This window comes from Oncorhynchus gorbuscha, unplaced genomic scaffold (genome assembly GCF_021184085.1).
Source record: "Oncorhynchus gorbuscha isolate QuinsamMale2020 ecotype Even-year unplaced genomic scaffold, OgorEven_v1.0 Un_scaffold_1269, whole genome shotgun sequence".
In the NCBI taxonomy this organism is placed as follows: Eukaryota; Metazoa; Chordata; class Actinopteri; order Salmoniformes; family Salmonidae; genus Oncorhynchus; species Oncorhynchus gorbuscha.
Window position 1 is genome coordinate 100,001 of NW_025746094.1, and position 10,000 is coordinate 110,000.

A 10,000-nucleotide genomic window follows, 5' to 3' on the forward strand; every position below is an offset into this window, starting at 1 on the left:
ATGGCCCTAAGTCAGGAATGAACAACGCTCTAAACAACTCTATATCAGGAATGAACAACACTCTAAATGACTCTATATCAGGAATGAACAACACTCTAAATGACTCTATATCAGGAATGAACAACACTCTAAATGACTCTATATCAGGAATGAACAACACTCTAAATGACTCTATATCAGGAATGAACAACACTCTAAATGACTCTATATCAGGAATGAACAACACTCTAAATGACTCTATATCAGGAATGAACAACACTCTAAATGACTCTATATCAGGAATGAACAACACTCTAAATGACTCTATAACAGGAATGAACAACACTCTAAATGACTCTATAACAGGAATGAACAACACTCTAAATGACTCTATATCAGGAATGAACAACACTCTAAATGACTCTATATCAGGAATGAACAACACTCTAAATGACTCTATAACAGGAATGAACACTCTAAAACACTCTAAATGACTCTATATCAGGAATGAACAACACTCTAAATGACTCTATATCAGGAATGAACAACACTCTAAATGACTCTATATCAGGAATGAACAACACTCTAAATGACTCTATATCAGGAATGAACAACACTCTAAATGACTCTATATCAGGAATGAACAACACTCTAAATGACTCTATATCAGGAATGAACAACACTCTAAATGACTCTATATCAGGAATGAACAACACTCTAAATGACTCTATATCAGGAATGAACAACACTCTAAATGACTCTATATCAGGAATGAACAACACTCTAAATGACTCTATATCAGGAATGAACAACACTCTAAATGACTCTATTTTAGGAATGAACAACACTCTAAATGACTCTATATCAGGAATGAACAACACTCTAAATGACTCTATATCAGGAATGAACAACACTCTAAATGACTCTATAACAGGAATGAACAACACTCTAAATGACTCTATATCAGGAATGAACAACACTCCTTCTCTGTGGCCGACATGAGTAAGACATTTAAATGTGTTAACCCTCGCAAGGCAATCGCCATCACACTGCACACTGCCCTATCCCATCTGGACAAGAGGAATACCTACAGTTGAAGTTGGAAGTTTACATACACCTGAGCCAAATACATTTAAACAGTTTTTCACAATTCCTGACATTCAATCCAAGTAAAAATTCCCTGTTTTAGGTCAGTCAGGATCACCATAAGATTGCGAAATGTCAGAATAATAGAAGAGAGTGATTTATTTCAGCATTAAGTTTTTTTTCATCACATTCCCAATGGGTCAGAAGTTTACAGACACTCAATTAGTATTTGGTAGCATTGCCTTTAAATTATTTAACTTGGGTCAAACATTTTGGGTAGCCTTCGACAAACTTCCCACAATAACTTGGGTGAATTTTGGCCCATTCCTCCTGACAGAGCTGGTGTAACTGAGTCAGGTTTGTAGGCCTCCTTGCTCGCACACGCTTTTTCAGTTCTGCCCACAACTTTTCTATAGGGTTGAGGTCAGGGCTTTGTGATGGCTACTCCAATACCTTGACTTTGTTGTCCGTAAGCCATTTTGCCACAACTTTGGAAGTATGCTTGGGGTCATTGTCCAAGAGACAGAACGCATCTCCTTCCTGAGTGGTATGAAAGGCTGTGTGGTCCCATGGTGTTTATACTTGCGTACTATTGTTTGTACAGATGAACGTGGTACCTTCAGGGGTTTGGAAATTGCTCCCAAGGATGAACCAGACTTGTGGAGGTCTACAATTTATTTTCTGAGGTCTTGGCTGATTTCTTTTGATTTTCCCATGATGTCAAGCAAGGAGGCACTGAGTTTGAGGTAGGCCTTGAAATACATCCACAGGTACACCTCAAATCGACTCAAATGAGGTCAATTAGCCATTCAGAAGCGTCTAAAGCCATGACCCAGCAACCTTACGGTTTCTAGCCCAAAGCTCTAACCAATAGGCTCCCTTGAACACTCTTACATAGGACTGTCCTGAACACAAGCATCCTTCGTGGCCTCCTTCATGGATCAGGGCTAATATAGCCTAGCCACTGTCCTGAAGTGACCATTCTTTGAGAGGACATTTCTGGACATGAGCCTATTTTAGATCAAGAGCCCAGGGTTCTGGTTTAGAAGCACGGTTTCCACTGCTCCTAGGGTCTTGATTCGGTTTCCACTGCTCCTAGGGTCTTGATTCGGTTTCCACTGCTCCTACGGTCTTAATTCGGTTTCCACTGCTCCTATAGGGTCTTGATTCGGTTTCCACTGCTCCTACGGTCTTGATTCGGTTTCCACTGCTCCTACGGTCTTGATTCGGTTTCCACTGCTCCTACGGTCTTGATTCGGTTTCCACTGCTCCTACGGTCTTGATTCGGTTTCCACTGCTCCTACGGTCTTGATTCGGTTTCCACTGCTCCTACGGTCTTGATTCGGTTTCCACTGCTCCTACGGTCTTGATTCGGTTTCCACTGCTCTTAGGGTCTTGATTCGGTTTCCACTGCTCCTACGGTCTTGATTCGGTTTCCACTGCTCCTACGGTCTTGATTCGGTTTCCACTGCTCCTACGGTCTTGATTCGGTTTCCACTGCTCCTACGGTCTTGATTCGGTTTCCACTGCTCCTACGGTCTTGATTCGGTTTCTACTGCTCCTACGGTCTTGATTCGGTTTCCACTGCTCCTACCGTCTTGATTCGGTTTCCACTGCTCCTAGGGTCTTGATTCGGTTTCCACTGCTCCTACGGTCTTGATTCGGTTTCCACTGCTCCTACGGTCTTGATTCGGTTTCCACTGCTCCTACGGTCTTGATTCGGTTTCCACTGCTCCTACCGTCTTGATTCGGTTTCCACTGCTCCTACGGTCTTGATTCGGTTTCCACTGCTCCTACCGTCTTGATTCGGTTTCCACTGCTCCTACGGTCTTGATTCGGTTTCTACTGCTCCTACGGTCTTGATTCGGTTTCTACTGCTCCTACGGTCTTGATTCGGTTTCCACTGCTCCTACGGTCTTGATTCGGTTTCTACTGCTCCTACGGTCTTGATTCGGTTTCCACTGCTCCTACCGTCTTGATTCGGTTTCCACTGCTCCTACCGTCTTGATTCGGTTTCCACTGCTCCTACCGTCTTGATTCGGTTTCCACTGCTCCTAGGGTCTTGATTCGGTTTCCACTGCTCCTACCGTCTTGATTCGGTTTCCACTGCTCCTAGGGTCTTGATTCGGTTTCCACTGCTCCTACCGTCTTGATTCGGTTTCCACTGCTCCTAGGGTCTTGATTCGGTTTCCACTGCTCCTAGGGTCTTGATTCGGTTTCCACTGCTCCTACCGTCTTGATTCGGTTTCCACTGCTCCTAGGGTCTTGATTCGGTTTCCACTGCTCCTAGGGTCTTGATTCGGTTTCCACTGCTCCTAGGGTCTTGATTCGGTTTCCACTGCTCCTAGGGTCTTGATTCGGTTTCCACTGCTCCTACGGTCTTGATTCGGTTTCCACTGCTCCTACCGTCTTGATTCGGTTTCCACTGCTCCTACCGTCTTGATTCGGTTTCCACTGCTCCTAGGGTCTTGATTCGGTTTCCACTGCTCCTAGGGTCTTGATTCGGTTTCTACTGCTCCTACGGTCTTGATTCGGTTTCCACTGCTCCTACGGTCTTGATTCGGTTTCTACTGCTCCTACGGTCTTGATTCGGTTTCCACTGCTCCTAGGGTCTTGATTCGGTTTCCACTGCTCCTAGGGTCTTGATTCGGTTTCTACTGCTCCTACGGTCTTGATTCAGTTTCCACTGCTCCTAGGGTCTTGATTCGGTTTCTACTGCTCCTACGGTCTTGATTCGGTTTCCACTGCTCCTACGGTCTTGATTCGGTTTCTACTGCTCCTACGGTCTTGATTCGGTTTCCACTGCTCCTACCGTCTTGATTCGGTTTCCACTGCTCCTACCGTCTTGATTCGGTTTCCACTGCTCCTACGGTCTTGATTCGGTTTCCACTGCTCCTACGGTCTTGATTCGGTTTCCACTGCTCCTACCGTCTTGATTCGGTTTCCACTGCTCCTACGGTCTTGATTTGGTTTCCACTGCTCCTAGGGTCTTGATTCGGTTTCCACTGCTCCTACGGTCTTGATTCAGTTTCCACTGCTCCTACGGTCTTGATTCGGTTTCCACTGCTCCTAGGGTCTTGATTCGGTTTCCACTGCTCCTACGGTCTTGATTCGGTTTCCACTACTCCTACGGTCTTGATTCGGTTTCCACTGCTCCTAGGGTCTTGATTCGGTTTCCACTGCTCCTACGGTCTTGATTCGGTTTCCACTGCTCCTAGGGTCTTGATTCGGTTTCCACTGCTCCTACGGTCTTGATTCGGTTTCCACTGCTCCTAGGGTCTTGATTCGGTTTCCACTGCTCCTAGGGTCTTGATTCGGTTTCCACTGCTCCTAGGGTCTTGATTCGGTTTCCACTGCTCCTAGGGTCTTGATTCGGTTTCCACTGCTCCTAGGGTCTTGATTCGGTTTCTACTGCTCCTACGGTCTTGATTCGGTTTCTACTGCTCCTAGGGTCTTGATTCGGTTTCCACTACTCCTACGGTCTTGATTCGGTTTCCACTGCTCCTAGGGTCTTGATTCGGTTTCTACTGCTCCTACGGTCTTGATTCGGTTTCTACTGCTCCTACGGTCTTGATTCGGTTTCCACTGCTCCTACCGTCTTGATTCGGTTTCCACTGCTCCTACGGTCTTGATTCGGTTTCCACTACTCCTACGGTCTTGATTCGGTTTCTACTGCTCCTACGGTCTTGATTCGGTTTCCACTGCTCCTAGGGTCTTGATTCGGTTTCCACTGCTCCTAGGGTCTTGATTCGGTTTCCACTGCTCCTACGGTCTTGATTCGGTTTCCACTGCTCCTAGGGTCTTGATTCGGTTTCCACTGCTCCTACCATCTTGATTCGGTTTCCACTGCTCCTACGGTCTTGATTCGGTTTCCACTACTCCTACGGTCTTGATTCGGTTTCCACTGCTCCTACGGTCTTGATTCGGTTTCCACTGCTCCTACCGTCTTGATTCGGTTTCCACTGCTCCTACGGTCTTGATTCGGTACTGCAGTTTAACTGACGCCCGACCCCAGAAAGACAATTTACATTGACGGCCACATAGAGAAGTCAGATTTGAAAATTCATAGTAAAAGACTTTAGTCATAACTTTTGTGCGCAAAAATAAATCTATTCAAATAATTGTAGCTGAGGCCAATGTTTTTGTCATCACTCACAACTGAAGATACTACCAATTTTATATGAATCAAATGTCAGTCATGTTTATGGATGGAGCTCTGCTCCCTGTCTACACCGAGGGACAGCGTGCACGTGAATCCGGATACAATCCGGCTATAGACGCTCCATGAATCGGTGTATGAGAACGTGAGCAGATTACGTTGAAACATTGGTCGGACATCTTGGACCCAGTCTCCAGTTCTTTTATACCTCAGCGACGTAGATCAGGACGAAGCCAACAGCCGGTCCAAACTGGCCTAGTTTCATGTGGCAGGGCCTTGGACAGTCCTCTGTTAATGTTACACCTTATACTCTCTGATCGCATTGGCATTGCTGTCTATGAGGACAGTTACAGTATATTATCTCTGATCTCATGGCATTGCTGTCTATGGGGACAGTTACAGTACATTATCTCTGATCTCATGGCATTGCTGTCTATGGGGACAGTTACAGTACATTATCTCTGATCGCATTGGCATTGCTGTCTATGGGGACAGTTACAGTACATTATCTCTGATCGCATGGCATTGCTGTCTATGGGGACAGTTACAGTACATTATCTCTGATCTCATGGCATTGCTGTCTATGAGGACAGTTACAGTACATTATCTCTGATCTCATGGCATTGCTGTCTATGGGGACAGTTACAGTACATTATCTCTGATCTCATGGCATTGCTGTCTATGAGGACAGTTACAGTACATTATCTCTGATCTCATTCCCCCCCCCAACTCTCTTATCCTCTCGATCCGTCATAAACCACACACACACACACACACACACACACACACACACACACACACACACACACACACACACACACACACACACACACACACACACACACACACACACACACACACACACACACACACACGTAATCCCTTGTGCTCGTCTCTTTATGTAATATTCCAGGTCATGTCTGGTTATGTCTGGTTCATGTATAGAGAAACACGGTCGTTGTAATATGACTGAAACACATGACACATCATATCCTCGTGGGCAATTTGACTGAACCAATGTTTCTATTGCAGTTCTTTTTCATTTTGGGGAACATGACAGGTAGATTCCTATCACATTATGACAGGTAGATTCCTATCACATTATGACAGGTAGATTCCTATTACATTATGACAGATTACTATTACATTACGACAGTTAGATTCCTATTACATTATGACAGATTACTATTACATTATGACAGTTAGATTCCTATTACATTACGACAGTTAGATTCCTATTACATTACGACAGGTAGATTCCTATCACATTATGACAGGTAGATTCCTATTACATTATGACAGATTCCTATTACATTATGACAGTTAGATTCCTATTACATTACGACAGTTAGATTCCTATTACATTATGACAGATTCCTATTACATTACGACAGTTAGATTCCTATTACATTATGACAGTTAGATTCCTATTACATTACGACAGTTAGATTCCTATTACATTACGACAGTTAGATTCCTATTACATTACGACAGTTAGATTCCTATTACATTACGACAGTTAGATTCCTATTACATTACGACAGTTAGATTCCTACTACATTACGACAGTTAGATTCCTATTACATTACGACAGTTAGATTCCTATTACATTACGACAGTTAGATTCCTATTACATTACGACAGTTAGATTCCTATTACATTACGACAGTTAGATTCCTATTACATTACGACAGTTAGATTCCTATTACATTACGACAGTTAGATTCCTACTACATTACGACAGTTAGATTCCTATTACATTACGACAGTTAGATTCCTATTACATTATGACAGATTCCTATTACATTACGACAGTTAGATTCCTATTACATTACGACAGTTAGATTCCTATTACATTACGACAGTTAGATTCCTATTACGACAGTTAGATTCCTATTACATTACGACAGTTAGATTCCTATTACATTACGACAGTTAGATTCCTATTACTTTATGACAGTTAGATTCCTATTACATTATGACAGTTAGATTCCTATTACATTATGATGTTAAAGTCAGGTTAAAACCATGAGGTTTGTGGCCAGCATCAGTTTGTGGCCAGCATCAGTTTGTGGCCAGCATCAGTTTGTGGCCAGCATCAGTTTGTGGCCAGCATCAGTTTGTGGCCAGCATCAGTTTGTGGCCAGCATCAGTTTATGGCCAGCTTTAGTTTGTGGCCACCATCAGTTTGTGACCAGCATCAGTTTGTGACCAGCATCAGTTGGTGACCAGCATCAGTTTGTGACCAGCATCAGTTTGTGACCAGCATCAGCAGCACATTGAACAGAACGCCCAGATTGTGACGGTGCATCTTCCTGTTATGGGATATTCCTCTCGCTCAAGGCTGTGGTTCTTTATTTAACCACTAATATCTCTCTATTTGGCCATGCTATTACTGTGTTATCATTGGTGCACCATTATACTAAGATGTTCTTTCTACACTATATGTACAGAAGTATGTGGACACCCCTTCAAATGAGTGGATTTGGCTATTTCAGCCACACCCGTTGCTGACAGGTGTATAAAATCGAGCACATGGGAACTAGACTGGCTTGCGCAGAGCTCTGACTTCAACCCACTGAACACCTTTGGGATGAATTGGAACGCCGACTGCGAGTCAGGCCTAATCCCCCAACATCAGTGCCTGACCTCACTAATACTCTTGTGGCTGAATGGTAGCAAGTCCCCTGCAGCAATGTTCCAACATCTAGTGGAAAGCCTTCCCAGAAGATTGGAGGCTGTTATAGTAACAATGTTCCAACATCTAGTGGAAAGCCTTCCCAGAAGATTGGAGGCTGTTATAGTAACAATGTTCCAACATCTAGTGGAAAGCCTTCCCAGAAGATTGGAGGCTGTTATAGCAACAATGTTCCAACATCTAGTGGAAAGCCTTCCCAGAAGATTGGAGGCTGTTATAGTAACAATGTTCCAACATCTAGTGGAAAGCCTTCCCAGAAGATTGGAGGCTGTTATAGCAACAATGTTCCAACATCGAGCGGAAAGTTTTCCCAGAAGAGTTGAGGCTGTTATAGCAACAATGTTCCAACATCGAGCGGAAAGTCTTCCCAGAAGAGTTGAGGCTGTTATAGCAGCAATGTTCCAACATCAAGTGGAAAGCCTTCCCAGAGGAGTGGAGGCTGTTATAGCAACAATGTTCCAACATCTAGTGGAAAGCCTTCCCAGAGGAGTGGAGGCTGTTATAGCAGCAATGTTCCAACATTTAGTGGAAAGCTTCCCAAAGGAGTGGTGGCTGTTGTAGCAACAAAGGGGGGACCAACTCCATATTAATGCCCATGATTTTGGAATGTGATGTTCGATGAGCAGGTGTCATGTAGTGTACTTCTGTATGAGCGTCTCCTGCCATCTTTTTAATCAAGACAAGCAAACACATTTGACAAAAACAGGGGACCCTGGGGTTATAAACTTCTGAGGAATCTATCCTGGTGCCTTTTCTCACGTGGCGTTACCCCTCGTTCAAGCCTTTCCCCGTCCAATCAGGTAGCCTACATGTGAAGCTTTGTGTTGTGTCTCCCTCCTAATCCGTACAGTACCAAATCAAATGATATTGGTCACATACACATGTTTAGCAGATGTTAATGAGATGGTAGCGAAATGCTTGTGATTCTAGTTCTGACAGTGCAGTAATATTTAACAAGTAAATCTAACAATTCCCCAACAATTACCTAATACACACCAATGTAAAGGGATGGAATAAGAATATGTACATATGTAAATATATCTAAATAGAAATATATGGATATAAATATATGGATGAGCGATGGCCAAGCGGCATTGGCAAGGTGCAGTAGATGGTATAGATGGTACAGTATATACATATGAGATGCAGTAGATGGTATAGATGGTACAGTATATACATATGAGATGCAGTAGATGGTATAGATGGTACAGTATATACATATGAGATGCAGTAGATGGTATAGATGGTACAGTATATACATATGAGATGCAGTAGATGGTATAGATGGTACAGTATATACATATGAGATGCAGTAGATGGTATAGATGGTACAGTATATACATATGAGATGCAGTAGATGGTATAGATGGTACAGTATATACATATGAGATGCAGTAGATGGTATAGATGGTACAGTATATACATATGAGATGCAGTAGATGGTATAGATGGTACAGTATATACATATGAGATGCAGTAGATGGTATAGATGGTACAGTATATACATATGAGATGCAGTAGATGGTATAGATGGTACAGTATATACATATGAGATGCAGTAGATGGTATAGATGGTACAGTATATACATATGAGATGCAGTAGATGGTATAGATGGTACAGTATATATATATGAGATGAGTAGATGGTATAGATGGTACAGTATATACATATGAGATGCAGTAGATGGTATAGATGGTACAGTATATACATATGAGATGCAGTAGATGGTATAGATGGTACAGTATATACATATGAGATGCAGTAGATGGTATAGATGGTACAGTATATACATATGAGATGCAGTAGATGCAGAGATGAATAATGTAAGATATATTAACATTATTTAAAGTGACTAGTGGTCAATTTATTAAAGTGTCCAGTGATTGGGTCTCAATGTAGGCAGCAGCCTCTCTGAGTTAGTGATTGCTGTTTAACAGTCTGATGGCCTTGAGATAGAAGCTGTTTTTCATTCTATCGGTCCCAGCTTTGATGCACCTGTGCTGACCTCGCCTTCTGGATGATAGCGGGCTGAACAGGCAGTGGCTCGGGTGGTTGTTGTCCTTGATGATCTTTATGG

General features: G+C 43.1%; 1 protein-coding gene across 1 annotated transcript in view; it reads right to left on the reverse strand.

Moving 5' to 3' along the window:
- The window catches only part of LOC124022025 (calcium-activated potassium channel subunit beta-4-like), an 82,771-nt gene that overhangs the window by 12,111 nt on the left and 60,660 nt on the right, over positions 1–10,000 (reverse strand). The window lies entirely within an intron of this gene.